At 34.1% G+C, this 27,783-nt stretch overlaps 2 long non-coding RNA genes across 5 annotated transcripts; one reads left to right on the forward strand and one right to left on the reverse strand.

Moving 5' to 3' along the window:
* On the forward strand, positions 1-13,854 carry LOC144373772 (uncharacterized). 2 transcript variants are annotated; one of them, XR_013433323.1, is made up of 3 exons: positions 1-36; positions 10,470-10,583; positions 13,121-13,854. It is a non-coding gene; the product is annotated as an uncharacterized LOC144373772 (long non-coding RNA). The 2 variants fall into 2 exon arrangements; XR_013433322.1 differs by lacking the exon at positions 1-36 and having other exon boundaries at positions 10,320-10,583.
* Positions 10,759-27,772, reverse strand: LOC144373771 (uncharacterized). Of its 3 annotated transcripts, none has more exons than XR_013433320.1 (5): positions 27,686-27,772; positions 25,108-25,238; positions 21,934-22,106; positions 14,705-21,340; positions 10,759-13,492 (listed from the first exon to the last, which is right to left on the reverse strand). It is a non-coding gene; the product is annotated as an uncharacterized LOC144373771 (long non-coding RNA). The 3 variants fall into 3 exon arrangements; XR_013433321.1 differs by having other exon boundaries at positions 27,694-27,757; XR_013433319.1 differs by having other exon boundaries at positions 27,690-27,755.
* Between the last annotated feature and the right edge of the window lie 11 nt (positions 27,773-27,783).

The following is a 27,783-nucleotide window of genomic DNA, read 5'->3' on the forward strand; positions in this document are numbered from 1 at the left end:
ATCTCTGAACCACAAAGATCCTATCTCAAAAATGGGGTTAGTAATCATTCTGACTATTTAAACGGTGGGAAAAAATTGAAAAAAACACTAAGGGGAGGTTTTTTTTTTTTTTTTTTTTTGGATACCAGAGTTTGAAATCAGGGATGCTTGATTTTGAGCCACATTCTGGGTCCTAATTTGCATTTTATTTAGAGACAAGGTGTCATTGAATTGCTTAGCACCTCACTTCTGCTGAAGCTGGCTTTGAACTCATAATCCTCCTGCCTCAGTCTCCTGAGCCACTGGGATTACAGGTGTGTGCCACTGCCCTGGCTATAGGGAGTGTTTAAAATACACAATATTGTTATTATCATCTGTTTTAATGGACATTCAACTACTACTAAAACTAACTTTATACTAACAGAAAGATTCAACCATGTTATAATGGTGACTGTATTAGCAATTCATCTTTCCCTTAACAATTGTAATCTAGAAATATAGGTCAATTTAATTAACATTAAATTTGATGTTAATAAACATTAATTGGTGTACTTTATTTTTTTACTATTACTATACACAAACGCAGTTATACTTTTAACAAGCTTCCCTCTCCTTTTTTCTTCTTCTTTTTTTTTTAAGTTTAACTTCTTCTCCTGGCAGAGTATTTGTTTCAAAAATCATGCAAACACAAAAGATTATTTTTTAAAGTAATGTTGATATTGATTTAGATTTGTGGTCTGCTTACCAACTTGGTAACAATGTTATTAAACTTGTGACTCAAATTTCTCATATACCAATTTTGATGATATGCATTTACCTTATAGAATAGGTAGGAGTCAATGAAATAATGCATGCAATAAACTTTCACTTTACACATATTATACACATAATAAATGGTAGTTTTTAAACTCATAGTTTTAAATTAACAACTATAGTTCCTAAATTACTATAAAATGCTTGTTTAAATTAGAAAAACAAATATATATATATATATATATATATATATATATATATATATACACACACACACACACACACACACACACACACACACTCATACTGTTTGGAGTGTTATAAGAGTTTTAGTCTAGCAAGGCAAGTATGGCTCTTGCCTGAAGAGAAAGATATTAAACATTAATAATATGCAACACTCTCAATTGAATCATGTTACGTTCTCCATGTCAACATGTTCTATCTTTAATTAACTGCATAAAGGTTACATTAAATGAATCAGAAGGAAGATTATACAGAGCACACTTCAGACTTTGCAGAGTTTTATCCAACCATAATCTTTGCAATAGTGATATTCTGAAGTGTCAGATGAATTGAAGGAGGTGTAAAAGCATAGACATTTAATGAGTGCTTTATCAGTGCTCTATCAATTTATATCTAAACTTCAATAAAATAAATCATTTCAGTGTGGTTTACCTCTCAGCACATTGACGTGTGCCATGATGGTTTATTATTTATGTATGTGTGTGTGTGTGTGGTGGTGGGGGGTGTCTACTATATTATAAAAGAATAATATCATTGGATCAAGTTTTAAAAGTAGGATTGCTAATTGTATCAAAAATTTATTCAAATTTATAAAATACAATGATACTGTACATTTGATATAAACAGAGACAAATAATCAAGATAAGGATATGATCTTACCCTCTTTATACTTACATATGCTATGGTCTGAATGTTGGATTCCCTGAATCACTAATATGATAGCATTAGGTCATGAGGACTCTAACCTCGTGAATGGGATGACTATCCTTACCAGAGAGACCCCAGAGAGCTAGCTCTTTCCCCATGTGAGTATGCAGTGGGAAGGCATGTCAATGAGGAAGCAAGTCTTCATCAGGCAAGCCTGGTGCCTTAGCCTGGACTTCTGTATTTCTAGAACTGTGAGAAACAAATTTCTGTTGTTTATAAGTCACACAGTCTAATGCACTCTGTTATGGTAGCCCAAACAAACTAATATGCCCATAATTACTTTTATAATAGTAATGAAATACTTATATAAATTACAGTTTATTATATTAAAGAAAATAAATCTCATTAACAAATTCAATATACCCAAAATGTGTGAACAGATAATGAGAATCAGATTTATTTACTTGCCTATTTTCTTATTTATGCACAAATTCTTCCAGAAGGAATTAAGTTGTTAAAGGTTATCATTTAATTGATATATAAATAAGAAATAAAATTTCACATACACATCACAAAACTTTTGATAGAATGATTTTTAAAAAAATCTTTATTTTTTAGTGTAGTTGGACATAATACCTTTATTTATTTATTTCTATGTGGTTTTGAGGATCAAATCCAGGGCCTCACATGTGCTAGGTGAGCACTCCACTGCTGAGCCATACCCCCAGCTGTTGATGGAATATTAATTGAAAATTTTCTCATGTGTTATACTGTAATACTTGAAATAAAAATTTTAGGACTCATCATTGGACTTAAAGTTATTAAGAAGTAAAACCCAGGCAGTTACAATTCTAAGTGAATTACATTGGAAATGCTGTGGTATCTAGTTGTAAATACCCTGAATACAAAGTAGAGAGCTTTGTTCCCAGAACAATGTGGACCTCATTGGACTAGCAGTATTTTGAAAGTCAGCACCTGTGACATCAGACAATGGTTGCTACTTTTCCAAGGACATAGATAAAAAGCAGTATTAAAATTATCCAACTCTTATCTACCTCTTAGAACACTTTAATTGGCTACTCCACACCATCCTCCATTAAAGATGATGCACCATTATTGGAGGTTCACTCTAGAATCATCCTGTAAGTAGTGGAGTACCCACTAGGATCCTATCCCTCACTTTTTCTCTTTCCACTCAATTCCTATGTTTTAGGTGTTGTCATTTAAATCCCATGGTTCTAGATATCATTTTACATGGTAGTAAATCTCAAATCAACATCTTTGGTAACTATTTTCCAACTAAGTACAAACCATCATCATCTGTCAGCTGAGACTCTTTAAGTTTCCTCTACAAACTACTCTCCTCAAATCAACTAGACTGACTTTGTCAAAAGGTATAAGTAACTACTGATTTCTTGCTTAAAAGACCTGTCAGTCAATCCTGCTGCAAGAACAATACAATCCATCTCAGATCAAAAATAATTTAAAAAGATATTTCCTATCCATCCACCTGGACACACACACACTCATACATAAGAGTTATTAAGCATGTTTAAATGCTTTCTAAATTGTACATAACTTTTTTTGTGTTAATCGTGGTGGTAGTACTAATGATGATGAAGATTCTGATGAAACAATGCCCTGACAAGACCTTTTGTCCTGGGAATACCAGTAGGTAATTCCAACTAACAATGTGACACATAGTTTCTATCCAGAACTAAGATCATATATTTGCCCTACATTGGGCTCAATTCTCTCAGTGATAATGTGGTTAAAAACTACTGATTTTATTAAACACTGTGTAAAAGATTTATAAATGCTACTACATATGGATTTCTTAGCAATGTATAGAGTGCACCAGATGATTTTAGAAACTTTGCTTAAATAGGCAGAACTGATATTCATTTCCTCTTTTCTACTCTTTTTATTTATTTATTTATTTATTTTTCTTTTTTTAATTAGTTGCTCGTGACAATACAATGATCTTGACATATCATACATTTGAATCAAATGTTACAGGATCTGATTCAGGTTACTTACAGAGGTATTCTATTTTTCTATCTCTAACTTAGTTAACTTTTCTGTTTTCATGCATTTTAGTTAATTTCACAATTTTGTGGGTTAACTTTTCTGTTTTCATGTATTTTAGTTAATTTCACAATTTTGTGTACTCTTAGACATTCTTAGAAAGTAAACACATATGTGCTTATATAATACATATGTATGTACACACAAACATGCAGATACATGTAGATACTAGTAATTTTCTCATTGAAATTTTTGTAAAAACATTTTAAAAGACTTAAAGAGATACAGCATACATATAAAATATTGAGTTTTAGTAGTGTAGGTTTTGTAAGTGCTGAAATTAATAAAGCTGAGCTTAGCTGAGATCAAGTTTGAAGGTTCAAATTCCACTATTCTCAATCTTGTTTTATTTGTCTTCCTGAAGATCTCAATAGCTTTAGTCATAAGCAGATTTTTTCCTCTCATAAAGGTCAGCTTCTACTACTGAAATTCTGATTCAGCACAATAATTAGACTCCTGTTACTAGGCAGATGAAATTTTCAGAAGATCCTTCCCATATACATAGTCCACTTAATATCAACATTTTCTTCATTAGAATATTACCAACTTTTCTCACTTCCACTGAATTGAGCTCAATATGTGTAATATTGCATAATTTGATGGCAATTTTGTTCAAAAATTGTAGTCTTAAAATATTTAAAAGAATAAGTGTGGTTCAATCACTTAAGAAATAAAATATTTCAATTCCATTGAAATATTCTCTAAATAGTAATCATTTTGCTTAATTCAGTATTCTTACAGTTTGGTAAGAACTTACATTATGCTTTATTTCTAAAATATACTTTATATCTATTTTATTAAAATCCATTCAAATGTTTTATTGTCTATATTGTTTTCCAAATTGCTAATTTTTCTTCAATGTCATTTTGAGAATAATACACCTTGACTATCTTACTAATGATCATCCATCTCACACATATTGAATAAATTCTACATATATGTGTGTATATACATATAAATATACACACATTTATGTATGAACCTTTTTACTTTATGAAAATATAAAGATAAATATAAATTACCTTTAAATATAAAAATTTAAAGGTTGCTGCTAAATTTTCTTTATTATAAGTGATTCTATGAGCATATGGCCTTGTACAGCTGACTCTTTAGAGAAAAACTGTTGGGTTTTGAAAAAAAATATATATATATACACACACATACATATTAAGTTTATCTAGATATCATAAAGTTACTCTTCAAATTGGTTGTATTCATTTAAATTCCCAATAACAGGACACAGAAATATTTTTGCTCCATATCCTTGTCAAAACATGTTATTGTCAGACTTAAACGTTCCCAATCTCTTAGTGTGAAATGGTTTCTTATAGTAGTTTTAACTTGCAATCCTCATATTACTGTTGAGATTAAATATTTTTACACACAAATCACGTTTCCTCTTCCTTCAATTTTCTGTAGCTGTATTTTGTTCATATTATTGGATTACTTTCATTTCTCTCCCTCTCTGCTTCCTTCTCCACTTTCATCATTCTTTCTTCCTTCCTCCCCTCCCTCCCTCCCTCCCCCTCTCTCTTCCTTCCTTCCTTCCTTTGTAAATCAACTACATAACTAAGCATGCCAATTTAGTTGAAATGACATTCGAAGCCAACCTCTCTCAGGGAAGTAAGCAGTGTGTTGATTTACATTCTAGTATAAACTTCTAATCCAACTGCTGATCAACAACAATCAGCTAATTGGCTATTTCAAGAAACATTTTCTATTACATAGTATTAACAGAATTAATTTGGTAACAGCTTTCCCTTACTTTTCTTAAAAGGCTTATTTAGTTTGTACTTATCAATTTCTTGAATGTTTTGACAATTAAAATTAAATCACCATTTTTTTCCTAATAGTTTTTTTTTTTGGTGTGTATTTTTGGGGGATAGATTTGAAAGTTCTGATGAAACATTTTCTCCTTGTTATATGAGATTTTTTTTCTTCAGTTACTATTAGAAGAAATTTTCCAAGTCATACAAATTTTACATTCATCCATATAGGGAAAGTCATTGTATTTTCATATCACTTGAAATCTCTTCTATATCCTTAATATGAATGACAAATTTCATGTCTACAGATTGGGTAGGGGATGCCGGTATAGCTAGTGAAACTTTATGTCAGTGTGCATATGGGAGGATGCTTTTCCTATATTTTTACATTTATTTTTGCCCAGAATCACACATTTCTCTTATTTTTTGCATTGAAATTAATGTATTATTGCCTTGAAGATCTTTCTTCCTTATAACTCATTTTTATCCTTTAGTATTTGTTTTCCTTTTGAAAGACATGCTTGAGATTTTTCTCAGATTTGAATGTTACCTCTCTGCGAATGTTTATATGCTGCTTTTTTCTATAATAATACTTTGACCATGTACAAAATTATAGGTTTTCAATTATTGTTTTTCTCATAGGTTGAAAGGTATTATTTATTCTTTCTTGAAAATGACTTTTCAAAACTCTGGTGTTAGTCCTGGTCATCTTTTATTTCTTTCTGTCACTGTTTAAAATCTCCCTGGCATCTTTTGTGTTTTATAGTTTTAATTCTATGTGTCAAGGGATGAGTTTTTCTCTTTGTCATGTGACATCGTTTGGAAGATTTGTGAATCTCCCCAAATAGAGTTATTTTAATTATTAGTGATCTACTTACACATTTAAACTGTGACTATTCCATATCATTTATCTTACTTTGGTGTTTTTAATGAGAATATTTTCAGGACATATAATGTGTTTTATTGCTAGATACTAAAGTTTCATGAATTAAATTAAAAACTGGAAATTATTTTGTTTATAAAACATGTGTGAAATGGTGATATAACAGAAATATTTAAGGAAATATATTATTTGAAAACTAAAACAAGAGAAATGTTTAAGAGTTTCACCACAGGTAGATGAGAAATCAAACACATATAACTTTTCCAAGAAGATACTATCTTTAGTCATGCATTTAAAAGCTCAGAAAGAAAATCTGGCAAAGGAAACTCATCTTCATTTTGTGAGCAACAAATAGAAACACATTTGCCTCTATCTACTGAAAAGAAGGAAAAATATTAACCACTGAATGTAATATGGACAAAGCCTTATCTTTAATTATTCAAAATTAAATGTTCACCTTTCATGTGAAAGAAAAGAAGGGTATATCTCTACAGATTGTTGAAGAAACTTTATTTGGTGTTTTAATCAGCTATTGGTTGCAATGTAGAGAAGGAAAGGTTTATTTTGACTCAGGGTTTCAGAGGTCTCAATCCATGGTTTTCTGAGTTCATAACTCTGGGTTGAAGGTAAGGTAGAAAATCATGGCAGAAGGGTAAGAAGGGGATATGGCAATCAGGAAGCAGAGAGAGAAGTCTACTCACTAGGGACAAAATATAATTCACAAAGGCAGGCTCCAGTGACCTACCTCCTCCAGCCACACTTTTCCTTCTAGAGTTACCACCCACTTAATCCATATTGGTGGATTAATTCACTGATTAAGCCACATCTCTTATAATCTAATACTTTAGCCTCTGAATGTTCTTGTGTTGTTTCATACATGAGTATTTTGGAGGACACTGCATATCTAAACCATAACATCTGGGAAGCAAACAAGGTAATTGGAATAAGGAAAAAAACAAAAACACTTTCATTGTGCAAATTCTGTAATTAATACTTAATTCTGTAGAGATGACCTTAAGCATTTTGTCTATTGTTAATTACTATAAAAATAAAAACATTTAAACATATTTTAATTATTTTTTTTTCCTAACAAAAAGTGCCTGTTTCTTTCTTAACTTGAAAATTACCTTTTTGGTGGTATTTAAGGAACATTATGACATTATAGATTTCCTGTGCTGAGGCATCATGCTGATTCATACAAGTAGAGAGAAAGTATCACACTATGATGTGCCAGCCTCTGAGACTGAGGAGACATATTTTCTTAACAAGCCACACCGAGGAATTTTCTTCAGTGTAAAATCTCTTTTATTTTTTTTTCCAATATGATTCTTCTAAAATACATATATTTCAAACACCTCACTGAAAAAAATTTTTACTGGGTGTTAAAGGAAATGATCTGGATTAAAATACACATATCTGATCAGTACATTCTGGAAAACTGATGTCATCACATGTGAATAATTTTAAAAATACCTAAAAACTTTAATTTTAAAACTGATACATTTTCAGAAAATTATTAAATATTATGTTGAATTGTTGCAATTGAGTTAATCAGGATTTTGTAAGTATTTTGTATTAAAATTTAATATTATTTGTTTAAGGATAAAAAAATTAAGTGTACCATTTGAATTTGAATAGTAGAATTAAGAAACTAAGAATAATTAAGGAGAAAGGCAAGGGAATGGAACAGTATGAGAAACACAATCTATCTCTCATCACTAATCATTACTGAAAAACTGTCAACAGAAAATGTCTAAATGTCTTCATTATCCAAGAAACATAAATCATGAAGTAGTAGTATAAGCCTGATATTGGGGACATGAGGGAAACACAAAAAGATTTGAGAAATGAACAAGTAAATGTGGTTGCCACTAAGAAAAACTGTGATTGAAGCAGCTACCAGATGGATCCTTCTCATTAAATCTTCTATATGCCTAGGTTTTTCTTTCCTTTATTTGAAAACCATGTTTATGCATCACTATGGAAAATCATCAATAGAGTTTTATCAAGTTGAATATATCTATCATAGGGTCCTACTCAGTATACAAGATAGTTCTGTGAACTGAGGTTTTTTAAAAAGAAAATGCTGTAGGAATTTGTACACCAAACTAATACCTTTGTTAGTTTTCAGTATCAACCTGAAGAAAGATATGTTCATGTTTCTCGTCTTGGGTCAGGGGGTTATTATTTCTGTACTAACATACATGCTATATAAAGAGCTATGAATCTTTTCAGGAACATTCTTGATCTGGTTATTTATGTCTATCCTGTCTATTAGAAGCAGGCATGAAATTTTTTTCATTCAATGTAGCAGTCTACATGGAACAACAAAATGAATGTATTCTTTAACTCATAACTTCTATATCCAAATATAATAATCATAACACAAGCACATATGTATTTTGTATTCACACGTTTTTCTATTCATTTTCATATTTAATTACGTAGCAGAATATAGAATTCAAGCAGAATATAGAATTTCTCTAAAGTCACACAATTAGCATATTGAACAGACTACCGTTGTCTTATTTATTTATCTATTGTGATTTTCTTCTAGATCTCCAATGACATTTTTAATCTCATGTATTTGAGAAGCCTTAATTGTCACTTCTAGATAATATTGCAAAATGTTTTTTCTCTTTTTGGGGGTGTTATTTAATTAATAAATTAATTACTATGTTAATAAATTAGGCAAGTATGTTGATATTTCCAGTTATTGATTATTATGTAACAAACTATTCCAAAGTTAAGTAGCTTAAAACAACCACCATTTTATTATGACCCATCAAGAATTAGGGGGAGAGTTCAGCTGGGTAATTGTTCGGCTTCTAATGTCATTACTCTATAACACTCAATTAGCTAAGAGTTGTCTGCAGCATCCAATATGACTTCACCCACACAATGTGTATAGCTGTAAGGCTAGACTCTGCTCACACTGTTGACCTACATGCAGCTTCTTCACTATATGATCTCAGGGTTTCAGAGTTTCTTAAGTAGCTGCTGGCTTCATATAGTTGTTGGCATTATAAGAGGTTTTGGTGAAAGCTAAGAGCCCTTTCTTCTTTGAAAATCCTAGACCAATTCACCCTATTCCACTTCCCAAGCTAATTAATTAATCCAGCTTGTTTAAAGGGGAATTGAATTTTTCCTGCACTCTCAATGAAAGGAGTAGCAAAAGATTTGCCAATATCTTTAATCTATTATGATAATTTGGCAAAATGATGCTTCATATCAGTATTCTCTATTGCTCCTAAATTTTTGAATTTTAATATACAAAACTCAGAGTATGTGCTCCTTCATCATTCCACACCTTTGTTTTCAGATTTTCAAATTATAGCCCTGTCAAAATCATGTGCTTATTAAATTTGAAAATGTATGGCTGTGAATGTGTATTTCACACTTTTATTTTTATTCTGACATACTAAACATTTTCCTACAGAAAGTTTAAGAATTGATCTTGAACAAAATTTATAAATTGGTATAAACAAAATAAAAATCTGTGAAAGATGCTGAGAGATTGAACATTTTCTATTGGAGTGTATGAAAACTTTAGCCCCCAAGCACTCCCCTCTGGTCCATCTGAAAATCCCAAATGGGCCAATAAACAGTAGCTAAGCTGAGACTCCAGGCTTGCTTTCCCTGCATTCCATCCCCTACAAACATCTGTTTCCTCCTCTTTTCTAACATTTTTAATAGTGAACAGCACTGAGCTAGGTACTTGTCTATGCATGTATGATGTAATATTTACAATTCTTATTTACTAATTTAATATCAAATCTAGGCATTAATTTAGTAATCCAATGAAGTAAGTGAGATACAATTTAAACAAAGAAATAATAATAAAGAATCTTATATTTACATTCTTCCCAAATTCTCAGATTTTGTAACAAAGGACTAGAGAATAGAAATATTGAAAAATGGCAGATTATAACCATTTTGTGAAATAGAACATTATTTTGAGTCTAACGTAAAATATTATTTATATTAGCTATCAATGGCTGTATGCCATTATTCAAAATTTAATTGCTAAAAATATTACACACATATTATTTCATAGATTTTGTGGATCCAAAATATGGATGTGACTTAGGTGGATCCTTCTTTTACAGGCTGCAATGCAAGAGTTGAGCTGAAGCATCATCTCAGGCTTGAATATGGGTTGGCTCCCCTTCCAACTCTCTCAGTGACTGTTGATCAGGTTCATGTCTCACAGGCTGAGTAAGGTAATTCGTTCCTTGGTGGCTATTGATGCTGCTAGCCATGTGGACTCCTCATAGGACAGGCCAAAACACAGCAGCTGGCTTCATCAGAATGAGCAAAAGAAGCTCCAAGACATTAGGACACTTTTTAAAAAATGATTATCTATTATTACAGGTAGTACCACACCATTTTTAAAAATTTTGTTTGTTTGATTCTTTGTTTGGTATGCAGGAGCACTTAACCACTGAGCCGCATCCCCAGCCCTTTTTATTTTTTATTTTGAGACAGGGTTTCAATAAGTTGCTTGGAACCTTGATAAATTGCTGAGGATGGCTTTAAACTCATCATCTCCTGCCTTAGCCTCCCAAGTTGCTGGGACTACATCACTTTTGCAGTATTTAATTCCTGAGAAGCAAATCATTAGGTCCACTCCATACTCAAGAGATTACCAAAGAGTACTAATACCCTATGCAGGGATAACTGGAAGTCATTTAAGAAGCTGTCAAGGATAATTATGAGCATATTTAAAACTTTTAATTAATTTACACTTCTCTAAGATAAATATATTGTCAGTTTTTGTAAGTGTAAGCTTATTTCTTGTCAACTGACATATTTGAATTATGATGTGTCTTTATTTCAGTGGATAAGTGTAAGAGTATAAATCTTTGGTTTGAGTTCTTTTATTTATTTATTTTATCTTTGCTTTTTCTTAGCCTCAAAATACCAAAGCTCAATGAATCATCCCATCTTCATTGTGTTCAGCTCATAAATATTACAAAATATTTATACCTAGAAAAATCACAAAGTATTTATACTTAGAAAATGTTTTTTTTATATATTCTTTCAAAATCATGTACAATGGAAGTATAACCCTTGTATACATCTAGCCAAATGCAAAGCACATATTTTAGTTTCATTAAGTGTTATTTAGGGCCGGAGCACAAAATCTATAAACATGGTTCCAGAGTAAGATACACACGGCATATGGTGTCTTAAGTAAGTTGAAGCACATAAAAGGAAAATCTTATAATTGTTACACTTAGTAAAATTAGCACAAGCAAAGTTAAATAAAAAGTTTGAAATTTTTTAGTAGTAATATGAAATAAATATTATTTATCTATAATAAATGATATTTCTATTATTATAATGATACTTCTGTTATTATTATTTCATTGATTCCGTAAAATTTATAAAAAAATAGAATATTATGTAACATTGGAATAGAAATTCTCTTGTTATATAGTTGATGATTATTACCAAAACAGGATTGACATAGGTGACAATGTTAGTTGAATATTAAATGACATTATGTTTTCTACCTTTCTCCTTTAACTTTAAAAAAATTTGATATTCATCTTTAATGACCACATAGAAGATATTAGGATATATAGATCCTGAAAAAAATTTAATTTGAATGTTTTGGTTGTACTTATGTATAATTAATTCTTTTATTTATATAGAATTCAAGTACTTTATAGAAAGCTAAACATTTTTATAAAAAGCATTTGTATTTTTTTCACTTTTCCTTCTTTGAGATCATTTTATTCATTCTTGGCTTTCAGGGTATTTCCACCTTTTCTGGGCAGTAATCTGTCTTTACTTTCATTATATTATGGGGGAGAAAAGATGCTCTTCAAAGGATAGGATCACCAATAAAACTGTTTATGACAATTTGGAATGGAAAGATTATGTGAAGAAAAATAAAAATGTCAAAGGTCTGCATGTCAATGAATTAACTGGTGGGCACATGGTCATAAGATTTCTAACAATGATGGATGATGTTATACTGAAAAGATAAACATGGAAAATTAGTCTGTTTTTACAATAAGCAGGTCTTTACTTCCTTAGTAATTCTGGTCCTTTATTATCATTTTATAAGGGTGAATGTTAAAATATTTTGTTAATGTACTACTCTTAGAATCTATTTCCAGATTAACAACAACAACAAAAGCCTAATGCAAATGAAAACATTGGATTACTATAAAACCCATTATGTATTTTATCTACAGTTAAATAGACTTATTTGTATAAATACCTGTTTAATTTCATCAACTTATAATTAATAACTTTGACGTCTGTTTAATTTTTGTAAATATGTAGATAGTATAGGTAATACTATTTTCCTGCCATGCTAATACAGTGTTATAACTCTGATTTCTATGACTTTTGTTGCTCCCACAGTTCCAACTAGTAGGAAATCCCAAACCTCCATCTTCACACAACTTCCCCCCATCCATTAATTTAGTTCCTTCTGTGGGTTGAATGTTTGTGTTTTCCCACATTCATGTAATGAAGTTCTAAATTTGACTATTTGACAAATCTGCTATTTGACAATGTTTGGAGGGGCTTTACTTTTTTTTTAATTTCAAGTACAGGATGTTTTATTATGAACATTTCCAAAATACAAGTTTTAAAAAATTCCATTATTAGTATGTACATGCTTGCTCCAGTAACCAATATTTTTAAAAATATTTAATACTCCTGCTTTGCCAGAGAGTGAAGCATTGTTCACCCTTTCTATGATTCTGTAAACTAAGATGCTTCTTCCTCCTGTCCCCAGGACTGTCAGAGTTGGAGAGGAAAGGCTACAGTTTCATTCACTTCCCACAGCAGGTTACCACAAATGTTTGCAAATTCTTTTAGAGGAAGATAATAAAAGATGGCATATCAGAAGGTCTTACCCCTTTTCAAAGACATCTGCAATATCTCTCACCCCACATGCACTTCCACAATGTGATTTTGTCACCTACTTTCTGCTGCTTTCCCAAGAAATGAAGTCTTTTTAATCTCCTTGAATCCTGGTGATCTACAACTACACAGACCTCTAGAATATGGCAGAAAAGAAGTTGTGTCCATTCTGGGTTCAGCCATCAACTGGCCTAGCAGCTTCTGTATCCTTCCATTTGGATCACTTAGTCTTGACTTGTTCCATCTGAGAAACCAAACAACGTGCTATGAGATTTACAAGCCAAGAGGAGAGACCACATGCAGGCATACTGATTGACCAACAACCACTACTGCCAGCCACAAGAGGCTGCCATCTTGGATGACCAGGACAGTCTAGTCTTCAGATGACTGCAACCCCAGCCACCATCTAACTGCAATGACATGAGCTATCCCCCAGAGTGTCATTTGTTTTTAATCAATACAATTTAAAAAAAAATCCTCGTTGGGTGATGTGGCTCAAGCTGTACCATGCTTGCCTGGCATGCGCTGGGTTCCATCCTCAGCACCACACAAAAATAAAGATGTTGTGTTCACCAAAAACTAAACAAATAAATATTAAAAAATTCCTTTTCTCTCTCTCTCTTTAAAAAAAATCTGACTTAGTCCTATTATGATGTTTCACAGATGGTAAAATGGATGCGCAAAGAAGAGTGGGAATTTTGAATTGTTCCTTCATGGACACAGTCACCCATGTGGTGGCCAGGTCTGATATTATTATATATACATGACAAATTGGAATAGGGGTATCTAGTTATCTATTACTGTAAAAAATTTTCTCTAATTTCAGTGGATTAAAACAACTATTTATCATCTTTTACCATATTTCTGTGGGTTGAGTGGATTTATTTAACCTTTAATTAAGTTTTAGTGAGGTCAAAAGGTGAGTTCTGATCCAGTGGGATCAGTGTATTTATAATAAGAGCCTCCAAAATTCCCTCTCTTTGTCTGTCTCTCTATCTCCTCTCTCTCCTCTCTCCCTCCTGCCTGCTTCTACTATGTGATGATAGAGGCAAAAAATGGTTATCCAAAGTCAGGAAGAAAACCACCATGAAAAGCTGAGTTGGCTGGCAAAGTGATCTTGGAATTCTCAGTGAGAAAATGAATTTCTGTTGTTTAAGTCCCACAGTCTGTGGTATGCTGTTATGGCAGCCTGAGCTGACTACAGCAGCCACCATTTCACTCAGTCCACAAGGTGCCCTCAACTTTCTAACAGGAGAACCAAGAACTACACCTGGAAATAAATTCCTTTTATATTTCCTTCTTTGTTCCTTGATGAAGGATGGGCTGCTTTTCCAATGCTGTCAGAAGGAACTGTTTTAGTTGGTTTTTTTTTCATTCTTGAGACCAAAAGACCTGACAAGAACAATTAAAGGAGAAAAGTTTATTTTGGGGGCTCACAGTTTCAGATGTCTCTTACCATGGATGGTGAACTCCATTCCTCAGGACTCCAGGGGATGCACGACATCACAGCAGAAGGATATGATAGAAGAATTCAGGTCAAGACATGGCTACTGAGAAGCACACACAGAGATTCCACTTGCTATGGACAGAATGTATACCCCACAAGCACACCTCCAAGTACCCACCTCCTCCTGCCACACCCAACTTGCCTACAGTCACAACTCAGTTACTCCCTATTAGGGGAGATTACTCACTGATTAGGTTAAGGCTTTCATAACCCAGTCAGTTCACTGCTAAACTTTCCTGCATTGTCTCACATGTGAGCTTTTTGAGACATCTAATAGTGAAACCATAGTAGGACCTGACAGGCAATGTCTCAAAGACTAGAGTGCTGCTGGCCCATACTAAGCCCCTAGGATGACTAGCTCTTGTATCTTAGAATTTCATGTTAAGCCATTTTTTTATACTGTGTATCTGCTGGCTTAGGGTATCAGAGAATGGAGGATTCCTAGAGAAAGGAATGAACGCTTCTCAAAGAACCATTAGGCTCTGGACCCACATTCTGAGTCTCAAGACTTCCTTCATCATTCTTGTTTTCTACCTAATGACACATATGTCACAAAGACCCGTATAAAGCATGCCTTTTGTTATTTTATTAAACTATGAAACTTACAACTCTATTTTAAATTGCATTATCTTAAAAATGCTCATATAGGAGCTGGGGTTGTGACTCAGTGGCAGAGTGCTTGCCTAGCACGCATGAGGAAATGGGTTTGATTCTCAGCATGCCATATAAATAAATAAAATAAAAGTCAATTGACAACTACCATGTTTTTTTTTTAAAAAGTTGAGGTAACTTTTGAAAATATGTGAGTGAATGTATATGTGTTCAACATATATATTAGAATATATAATTATACATTTTAGTACACTTACTAATATAACAGCTGGATTGTTTTGATATAATGGAAAACATGAGTAATTTAATTTTTGATATAATGGAAAATATGAGTAATTTAATGTGTTTACTTCATAGTTAAAATTTTTTATTGCATAGAACAATTTTCAAGGTATAGGTTTATAAAATTACTCAGGGGATATACTTCAGGGAACTATCCATGAGAAAGTAAAATTATCAGGGAGTTGAAGTTTACTAATAAAGTTCACAATGATTATTTATTGAATATGATTGAATTTGACCTACACTTTTCTGGAGATATCACATCACTACCACATTAAATAATGCTTATAGTGTGTCTGAAGAACTAGAATTTCTTATATTATACCTCTGTTCTATCTGGCCCAAAATATAAGTGTCAATCAGAAGATGAAAAGAGAGAAGTTGTGGAAACTCACAGGTCATTTGATATCAGTGAACACAGAACTGCCACTGTAAAGAATTTGAGTAAACTGAGCTAGACCTTCAAAGATTGAGTGAGCTTAGAAATCATATTCATATCTCACTAAATTTTTGTGAGAGTGAATGAGTTTGTACATGAAATATCTGGGGAGCAGCTCTGCCTATATTCTTTGGAGTTTTATAGATCTTTATAAAAATTTCTAATTGTGTAATTTAGGCAAAAATTATTAATATCTCTCTCCATCAATTTAATCAGCTTTAAATTATTTTAAATGACTGCCTCAGAATTACTTTGAAAATTATATAATGTGTGTAAGATCTTCATGCCTTAATAGATTCCCGGAAAATGATAAGAATCATTACTTGAGAGTTGGGAACACTAACTTATTGCTTCTCATATTTATTTCAGCAAGGAAAGGTGCACATTAATGAGAACATCACATGCCGATGTGGTCTGAGCCTTTATTTTGTACATTTGTTCTGTCAGTCACATGGGTTAGACTGCAACTTGAACTTACACCTCCTCTATCCAGTTTATGAGCTTGGGTCAATAAACACTTAAAATATTATACAACCAGAGATATGAAAAATTGTGCTCTATATGTGTAATAAGAATTGTAATTCATTCTGCTGTCATATATAAATACAAAATACTATGTAGATGTAGAAAAGAAAGGAAAAGCATGTTTTATAATTTATTTTTAATTGGTAAATGAAGGAAATATACATATGCAATATAAAAATGAGAGAGGAAAAATCAAAAATAAATTTAAAAATTAGATTAGCTACCTAATTACAAATAAAAAAAAATTCAAGACTAACAGTCAACTTGAATTCTGGTTCCTTTATAGCAAGAATTATCTTTATTCATCTTCATATTTATAATGGTCCTTCACTCAGCACTTTACTCAATAAACAGTAGTTGATTGACTGTCATTTGAACATATGCTGACAGCTTATTTCAATTGTTCATATCTTAAAATAACCCAACACATTAAATATCTCTAAGCAATGTCTTTTAATGATTGACAAGCTTTATTAATTAATATAGCTTGTAATGGACTTATTAAGATCAAGCATAATTGGGTTCCATTTTGACACATTTGAGTAATACATTTTTTATCCATTGTACTGCTTTTTAAGCCTTGGCAATCTTAATGGCATGTCTGAGTCACCTTTTCTGTGGCTTAATGCAATATCGGATAGAGGACATAATGAGTGGAAATGTATTTAAAGGTACAAATATGCTCCTAAATTATCATTCCATTCTGTGACATTTGGTAGTTAAAATCTATTCCAATTAAACTCTTTTGAGATAGTAATTTATGATGAGAAGCAAGAATATTCAAAATACTTAAATGCTCAGAAGCTTTATTCTATTAAAAGCATAGATGTCCAAGAAAGATTTCAGAGCATATCTACAAGAAGCAGAATCTGCCTATGGTAAGGATTATTAGTGACATTAAGTTTACATAAAGTATTTATATTTCTAAAATATTGCTAATGTATATGGTAAACAATATAATTCCTCATTGTGGGGTATATTTAGATGACATTTTCAAACAAATAAACATGGATATGTTTAAGCCATTTAGCTAAGGTTCAAATATTTCTTATCAAAATTTAATTAAAGTTTATTTTTATATATATCAACCTTTTTTTGGTTCAAATATTTTGCATATGGATTAAGTATCACTAGTCAGGATGAGTAGTTTTGTTTAGTGGAAATATGACTAAACAAGATAAAATTGAAATTGTTTTATTTATTTTAGAAAATGGCTTGAAGATGCAGTTCTCAAAACGAATTCCATGAAGTGTTTGAGTTTAGGTGAAATCCTAATATATTGAATCAATATATATTCTCAGCAACACTGTGTGTCTGGCAGGAAATGAAACAGACAAGGTAGTTGCCCTTGTGGAACTGATGTTGAGGGACTTCCATCTCAAAGAAATGAACATACACTTAATAGGTTAGATTATGATAAGTGTAGAGAGCAGGATAAAGCAGTTTAGGAGGTTGGAGTGCAATGACATGAGTGGATAAAATTTTACACAGTGTATTACTGGAAGGTCTCTCGAATAAGTAGTTGTTAGAGCAGATGTAATGCCGTGTGAGTGAGCCATGGACTACCTAGTGGCCGAGTGAAGAAAAGAACAAACATAAGGGCCAGTAGTGTTAATGACCTTGGAATTGTAGGATGGTTGAGGAGTCCAGTGGGCTTGGGGAGGAGAAGAGAAAGTTAGAAGATGAAGCTAAAGATGTTCAGAGCAGTGAGAATGGTGGACATTGCAAAGACTTTGGAATTTATTCTGAGTGGGGAAAGTGGTTTGGGGAGGGTTATGAATAGAGATGAAAATGGCAATGAATAATTGGTAGCAACTATGTATCACTTCAAAATGTTATCCATATTAAAATGCATTATATCAGTATGATGTTATATATACATTATTGGATGTATTAAATTCTTATTTCAAACATGTATCATATTTTGAGAAAATATAATAATTATTTTTCCTAATTTAAAAAATCTTGATGCATATTACTTTTGATGAATATGCTAAGAATACATTAAACATTTTAAACTGTTTTAAGGTGAAGTTTATTTGTAAAACTCTGATCTAGACACATAAGTTTGAAACATGTAATTATGCTACTTAATTGCCCAATCCTGAGTCAATCAACTGAATTTCTTTGTAACTTGCTTTTGTTTTTGTTTTTCTGCTATAAAACAAGTGTATTGGTTTGGATGACTTCCAAGGACACTTATAGCTTTCATGTCCTGTAAAATTTCTATTTTCCCAACTATCAGAGAAACTTCTAAGGAAGTAATATTCTCCAAAATCATATTTTAAATCTTAATAAATTTCAGAATTTGGAGAATCATTGATTTCTTGATGTAAACCACCATAATACTAGAAATATTCAATACTTTGATATTGTATACTTTGCTATTATAAGTAATTTATAAAACTATACTTTGTGTATAGTTTGCTATTATATATACTTTGCTATTATACTTTGCTTTATAAGTAATTTATAAAACTAAATATACTTTGCTATTATAAGGTTTGGTGCAAGAAACCTATGAGCAATCTTATGCAAACATTGCAAGCTCCAAAAAGTGTTACTTTTTTTTTCTCTTACACACTAGAAAGCAGATATTTAAACAAAGGAAAATAGCTCTATAAGGCAACATACCAATGTGCATTAAACTCCTTATGACTTGACTTAATTACATGTATTCTTTTGTAATTTGTCCATACATTCTTTTTAATTTTCTTTAATTTTCCCTGATCAGACATTTTAAAAATTTTCTCTAAGACCTGAGGTAGTAGGACTCATTTACAATGTTCCTTTGCTTCTCTGGCAGCTTTATGTAACAACTGATGCTGAGCAATCTTTACTTAAAGTTCCTCATCCCAGGCTCCCAGTTGTCCAATTAAAAACAGAATCACTGCATGACATTTGAATTATTTTTATACACCCAATGAAACTATGTCCAGTTTCCATTTCTGCAACTACCAAGAGAGAATCCCTTGTAAACACATTTTTTTAAATGAAATAAATTCAGGAATACATTCAAATTAGGAGCCAGATATATCTTTAAAATGAGTGTTGTTTGAATAAACTGAGATTAAGAAGCACAAGGGGCTGGGGTTGTGGCTCAGAGGTGGAGCGCTTGCCTGGCATGCTTGAGGCACTGGGTTTGATCCTCCTAGGTTTGATCCTCAGCACTACATAAAAATAAAAAAATAAAAGGTACTGTGTCAACCTACAACTAAAAAATAAAATTTTTAAAAAAGAAGCACAAATATTCATTTGTGTATGTGCGTGTGTGTGTGTCTGTGTTTGTTGACATTTAAGGATGAGGGGACGTTTCTTTACTATGCACTTATGTTTCTAGTTTTCACAGATACTTTACAAATAGAGAAGCATGAGGTTATGTTTGAGATATGAGGTATCCCCCCAAAGCTATTATGTAAGACAATGCAAAGAAATGTGGAGGTGAAATGATTGGATTATGAGAGCTTTTTTTTAAAAAAATAATAAATTTATTTTTAGGTGGTGCTGAGGATCAAACCCAGTGTCTCACACATGGTAGGAAGAACTCTACTGCTGAATAACAACTCCAGCCCATAGATTATGAAAGCTTTAACCTGACAACTGATATGGATTAATCTGGCTATCACCATAATCAGATGGAGAGTGGCTGAAGGAAATAGATCACCGGTTCATGCCCTTGGGGTGCTGCAGTCTGACTGGGCACAAATAACTGGTAGGTCACTAGACACTTGTAGGTTCAAACAAGTCTCTTTGAGGTCTGGTGCTAAGTCCTGAGCTTCTTTCCTCTACCATGCCCTTCTGCTTCATCTTTAGGCCCAGAACAATGAACAGAGCCATTTATGGATGAAGTCCTCTCAAACATTGAAGGCTAAATAAATTCTTTCTCCTTTAAAATTTGTTTTGTCAGGTCTTTCTGTCAAAGCAGTAAAAATGATGACTAAAACACCTGACAAAGTGGTGTACATAAATGGGAAGAAAAAATATGTGAAAGACCTAGGGTTTAGAATAATCACAATTCTGAGGGGTGAGGGTATTGTGTTCCACTCCTTAGTTTTATAAGTAGAGTTTTTTTTTCTTTTTCCCTATTTAAGTAAATGTAAATGATTGCTTGTCATGGGTCCCAGAAGCAACATATCAATCTTAATAAGGATTTCTGTTAGTGATAACAGTAGGATGAGATTGGAAAGTGAGAATGCAGTGCTCGTTTATTGTGTGGTCCTAGTGCTAAGTAAATGGCAGAGGACATTTGATATGAGAAAGGAGCTATGATGTTTGTTTGGCAAGTAGAAAGAAACATTAGGGAAACGTGAATGACCAGCTAAAACTTGTAGACCAGCCTTTAAATTTTTATTTTGTGTTTTAACTGCTTATAAATCCAACTGCCTTACTCTCAAATGTTTACTCATAGGTTATGAAATCTCAAGTTTATGACATCTAATTCATATCATATTGTGGATAATGTCATTCCATAATTTCTGGAACAGATAACTTTGAATAGGAAATTGTGGTTATTTCCAAATGGCTTAAGCTAAATTGATCATAATTGACCACAGGTTGTCCATCATTCCTTGTATGAAAACTAATAAAATAGTTATTTGACTTAAAGACTCATTGGTCTTCAGATTTAGCATTTTCACCCATGAAGTGTAAAAGAATCTCTTATACAGCTAGATAAAGCATTCATGTAGTTGTTTTTCAATTTTCTTCTTGAATCACATTCTTAAGACCTATAATATAAAAAAAGTAAAAGGACTGTATTTTAGTCAGCTTTCTGTCACTATAAAAAAGTATTGGAGACTATCAACTTATAAAGAAAAAAAGGCTTATTTTTTGGCTCATAGAGGATCCAGTCTATGATCAGTCGGCCCCAAGACTCTGGGCCAATGGCAAGTCAGCTCACCATGGTGGGAGTGCATGGTGGAGCAAAACTACTTAGCTCCTGATGAGCTGGAGAGCAGGAAGGTGATTGGGGTCCTAGTATATCTTTTAAGGGAACACCCCCAATGACCTCCTACTAGGCCCCTCACCTCTTAAAGATTCCATTACCCCTCAAAAGGCACTTTATCACATGGGAATTTGGGAGAATTTGATATCTAAACCATAACAGGCAGTTAGTGTAATACAATGTAAAATAAACACATAATTTTTTAGAATGGTAGTAGTATACAATCTATGTGATCTTTGAGGGAAAATCAAATTCTTAAGACATTGAAAGCATGATTCTAATTTCCTTAGCACTTCTAATAATTTCTTAATCTTTTTCCAGCAGTTGGTGACCATTCCAACTTGACCTATCTTTACAGACTTTGGTGGACAATACCTGGGATTGGTTCATAGTCTGAATGCTGAAAACTACATCTCTCAGACTCCTTTGCAGTTGGTGCTCTGCATGTGCTCAGGAATTTTCTACCACACACATTCTCATGGAAAATACAAAGGGAAGATCCTTCCACAAACTGCTTCTTGACTTTGACCAGAGGAGATTTTTAAACTCTGTGGTTAGGAAGAAAACATAAAGGTTATTTGAACGTGACACAGCAGAATGAGAACCATATACAGTATCTTACTCGTTCATCTCAAAGGAGTAACTAGGGCAACAAGAGAATGAGGAACATAAGAAAAATAGGTCTTACTTGCTGTCCATTTGCAACCTGGTGGGTACCAGAGTAGAGGCTTTCAAATAAAGTAAGTCCCACTGTGAGACACACAATAGCTAGTTTCCTGTTCTCAGGTTCAATAGTTAGAAAATGCCAAAGCTGGGATCTGAGCCAACTCTGCTCAGACTAGTGCACTACAATACCTCCACTTCAGGAGACGTCTGTATGATATACAATCACATCTTTGTACTAATATTTTTGTATCTTTTCTGGTTGGGCTAGGATTTGTGTCTTTGTTTAACTGACTCTGGTCTAGGGTTATGTTCAGTGTGTCTTAAACCATTCTTGTCTGGTGCTGTCTAATATGGGGCTGCTCTGTTCTCTATATCAGGGTCTTTATAATTAATTGCAAAAAATCATCAGTCTATTTATTGGTCTACAGTAACTAGAAATCCAGGTTATAAATATGCTGCTGACAGTCTTGTTAAAAGGATGCAGCTCTCCTGAACTTTCTTCCTGTAACCTAAAGGCCTCCAGGTATTTAGCACTCTGGGAGTAATGTAACTGAGGGCTTTCGGGTCCTGAATTTGTGTTTCTGAGCTCTTTGCTTGCTGCCTTCATGGTCAACATTCTCTTGCTTGAGGGGCTGGGGAGATTTTTTTTTGAAGAAACAGGCACTCCTGAACACTGGGTCAGAGCTGAAAACAAATAGTTGTCATACTTCTTAGGAAGTATCACGGGAAGTATGCACTTAAATCCCTTGTCTGGGTAATAACAGTTCTGGTTTCTATGCTTGAATCATTTTATGTCCAAGAATCATGTCAATATTGGTTTTAAAATATGCATGCCATCCAAACTGGTTGTCTACAATTTTTCCATTGAAAGTGTTTTTCTTAACTAAATATTTCAGCATTTCCCCTCACATAGACAACAAAAAATGAGAAACTGAAGCTTATTATGAAAATAAACATTTAGACATCATCTGAAAAATCAAGATTAAATTCAAACTGATACAGTAAATTATACTTTGCTTTTTTGACAGATCTCCAAAAATGCATTTTTGACACATTCTGTCCGTATATTCCAATTTACTAATTATAACTCAATTTAAAAATTTTTTAAAGACTGCCTGCTATCTGCTTTGTCCATGAGAGTATTCCCTAACCCTCTAACCCTAACACCCAACCCTAACCCTAACCCTAAATCATAACCCTAACCCCTAACCCTAAACCCTAAAACCTAACCCCAACCCTAACCCTAAATTCTAAACCCTAACCCCTAAACTCTAACCCCTAAACCCTAAACCCTAACCCCGACCTCTGACCCCTGACCCTAACCCCTAAACCTAAACCTAACAATAACCCTAACCCTAAAACCCTAACCCTAACCCTAAAATCCTAACCCCAAAACCCTAACCCTAACCCTAAAACCCTAACCCAAAAACCCTAACTCTAACCCCAAAACCCTAACCCTAAAACCCTAACCCTAACCCTAAAACCCTAACCCAAAAACCCTAACCCTAAAACCCTCACCCTCACCCTCACCCCTAACCCCTACACCCTCAATCTAAACCCTAAAGCTAAACCTAACCCTAACCCCAAACCCTCACCCTCACCCTAAACCCTAACCCCAACCCCATCCCCAACCAACCCTAAGCCTTAGCCCTAGCCACAGCCCCTAACCCCTAGCCCTAGCCCCAACCTCAACCCTAACCCCTAACCTTAACCCTAGCCCCAGCCCCTAACCCATAACCCCTAACCCTAACCCCTAACCCTCTAACACTAACACCCTAACCCTAACCACCCCAACCCTAACCCCAACCCTACCCCTACCCCTAACAACCCTAACCCTAAACCTTAAACCCTAACCCTAACAACCCTAACCCTAACCTGAACCCCTAACCTCTAACCCCAAACCCTAACCCTAAACCCAAACCCTAACCCATAACCCCTAACCCAACCCCAAAACCCTAAAACCTAATCCCACCCCTCACCCTAAACTTAACCCTAACCAACCCTAACCCTAACCCTAACCATAAACCCTAAACCTAACCCTAACCACCAAAACCACCCTAACCCAAACCCCTAACCCCCTAACCCCAACCCTAACCCCGAACCCTAACACTAACCCTAAACCCAACCCCTGACCCTAATCCCTAACACTAACCCTAACAATAACCATAACCCTAACCCTAAAACCCTCACCCTCATCCCTCAACCCAAAACCCTAACACCTACACCTTCACCCTAAACCCTAAACCTAACCCTAACCCAAAACCCTCACCCCTCACTCCTCACCCTAAACCCTATACCCAACCCCAACCCTAAGCCATAGCCCTAGCCCCAGCCCCTAACCCCTAGCCCCAACCCCAACCCTAACCCTAGCCCCAACCCCTAAACCTAACCCTAACTCTAACCCTAACCCTCTAACCCTAACACCTTAACCCTAACCTTAACCCTAACCCTAACCCCAACCCTACCCCTACCCCTAAACCCTAACAACCCTAACCCTAAACCCTAACAACCCTAACCCTAACAACCCTAAACCCTAACCCCACCCCTCACCCTAACCCTAACCAATCCTAACCCTAACCCCTAATCCTAACCCCTAATCCTAACCCCAACCCCTAACCCTAACCCCCAACCCTAACCCTAACCACCATAACCCTAACCTTAACCCTAAACCCTCACCCTCACCCCCACCCTCACGCCTAACCCTAACCCTCTAACCCTAACCAACCCTAAACCCTAACCCTAACCCCCTAACCCTTAACCCTTAACCCTAACAATTTTCTCCATTAAATTTCCTCCTGATCAATAAAGATAATTAGAAATGCAATATCGCATAGGCTTAAGACAAAAATAAAACCAATACAATTTTATGAAAAGTCTACTTACCTCTACATAACTCTTCACAAAAGGGTCCCAAACTCCAGGAGTTTTAATCAATCCACAAATATTTACAGATGTCTTTCAGCTGTCACTGAGCATACTTTGGGTTGCTGAACTGTATGCATAATCATTTTCATCTGCTCGAAGATAAAAAAATTTTTAAAGTCATTTGGTGAAGGCCCAGAGTTCAATACCCAGCATCACAAAAAAACAAAAAAGAGAGAAAAGTCGTTTAGTATTGAGAACTTCTGTTAAGACAATAGTAAACTGAGCTATTGTTAAAAGAATAATACATCATGCTCAAGTGGGATCTACTCTAGGAATGCAAGGTTGGCTTAACAACTGAAAATCTCTTAATGTAAATAAAGATCTACTGATCTAAACCAAATCAGTAGACCAAAGAACAAAAACTACATGATCTTCTTGTGACCATGGACAATCTAGGAACTTTCCACAATCTGATTAAACAGTATCTATGAAAAACCCACAGTAAACATGAAATTTAATAGTGATAGATTGGATGCTTTTTTTCCCTAAAATCAAGAACAAGATAAGAATGTCCCCTCTCACTATTTCTATTCATTATACTGGAGGTTTTAGCTAGGGCTTTCAGCAAATTATAGAAAAGACATCTAGACTGAAAAGGAAAACTATATTTTCTGTCTAGAAAATTCTAAAATTCCATTAAAATTTATTAGAATTAATAAATGAATTCATCAATGTTGCCAGGTACAAGATAAATACAAAAAATGAATTTACAATGAAGAAGCAAACAATGAAATTAGGAAAACAATGCCATTTGTAAAAGCATCAAAAACTAAAAATAAAAGGTGTAAGTTTTACGAAAGAGATGAAAAGTTCAATCTGAAAAGTAATATTGTTGAAACAAATTTCAAAAGGCCCAAATAAATATAAAGACACCTCAGATACACAGGTTGGAAGACCACTATTGTTAAACTAGTCTACAGAGTCCTATCATTCCTATCAAAACCACAGGGAATCTTTTTGTATAAATGGACAAGCTAACTAACTGCATTGTAGGTTTTTTAAAATTATATATATATTTTAGTTGTAGATGGACACAATACCTTTATTAATTTATTTATTTTTATGTGATGCTAAGGATTGAACCCAGTGCCTCACACATGCTAAGCAAGCACTCTACCCATTTAACAACTCCAACCTGCAACTGGCAGTTCTTTTAAAGTAAAGAATAAATTTGCCAAGGCCTGTAATCTGTTCAGCTCAGTAGGCTAAAGCCAGGTGGATCACAGTTCAGAGCTAACCTCAGCAACTTAGCAGGGCCCTACGCAACTCAGTAAGACCCTGTCTCTAAATAAAATACAAAATAAGGCTGGGGGAAGTGGCTCAGTGGTTAAGTGCCCCTGGGTTCAACACCTGGTACCCCCCCACATACCCAAAAAGCATTTAATTATGTCAGAAGCAGCCAAAATAAATAATCCATTACTCAACTATTACTATGTTCCAAGCACATAAAGATATTTCCCCTTAATTTTAAAAAATTCAAGCCTAGAGAAAGAAACAATAAAATGCAAATAACAAATACAATACAAATAGTAGTAGCTAATATTTATTGGATCTTTACTACATACCTGGTCTATTATTTAATTTGGGGCTAGGGATGTAACTCAGTGGTACAGTGCCTGACTAGTGTGTATGAGGCCCTGGGTTCTATCCCTCCCACACAGAATCACACACACTCACACTACATACTAATTGTTTTCTTCCACATTATGTTGAAAAAACTAAGGGAGTGAAATTATGAAACTTGTCCAAGGTCACATACACACACACAAAATGAGGACAAGGAAATTCAGAGAACATAAAACTACTAGGCGTGACTAGAACTAGGACAAGAGATAGGTAGGAGGCAATGATATTGCAGGTGGCAAACGAAACTAGAAATACAAATGCAAAAGCGAGTTTGGAATTAATCCTCAAGAGGCTCAGTGTCTCTCTCCCTCATTTCCCACATCGACCCAAGCATTAAAGCTTCTGATCCTACCACCTAGAATTTCTACAATATTTCCTCTTCTCTGGAATTCTACAACACCCTGAAATTGTGTTAATCACTGCATTAGCTTTCTAACTAGTTACCCTGCCTAAAATACTGCTTTTCCACATTACTACCAGAATTAAATCCTTTAAAGTCAATTTCCGGGGTTAAACACCTAAGTTTGAAATAATATGTGACTCTGAATGCGACCCAGCATGTACTTTGAGGAGTTATAACACAAATTCTCTTTTCAAATCCTCAAAAACCAGAATCAGTAACACATGGTTGCCACAGTAACCAAAGCTTCTCCAGCTGGCTCACATTTCCCAGAACCCAAGGTTTTAGAGCATAAGGGGAAAAAACTCGGAAGGAAAATCCTCAAAAACCAGAATCAGTAACACATGGTTGCCACAGTAACCAAAGCTTCTCCAGCTGGCTCTCATTTCCCAGAACCCAAGGTTTTAGAGCATAAGGGGAAAAAACTCGGAAGGAAAACACGGGTAAATCCAAGCACACCCTTTTTGTCTTCTAAACAAGTAAGCTCGCAATTATACTCGCGGCACTCACCCACCTACCGCCGGAGCTCCGCAGGAAACCGCCTCCACTCCTGAAGAAAGCTCTCACCGGAAATTGTGAGCGTGCGCTTGCTCTGAGCATGCCCCAAA

The sequence above is a fragment of the Ictidomys tridecemlineatus genome, unplaced genomic scaffold, assembly GCF_052094955.1.
Source record: "Ictidomys tridecemlineatus isolate mIctTri1 unplaced genomic scaffold, mIctTri1.hap1 Scaffold_48, whole genome shotgun sequence".
In the NCBI taxonomy this organism is placed as follows: domain Eukaryota; kingdom Metazoa; phylum Chordata; class Mammalia; order Rodentia; family Sciuridae; genus Ictidomys; species Ictidomys tridecemlineatus.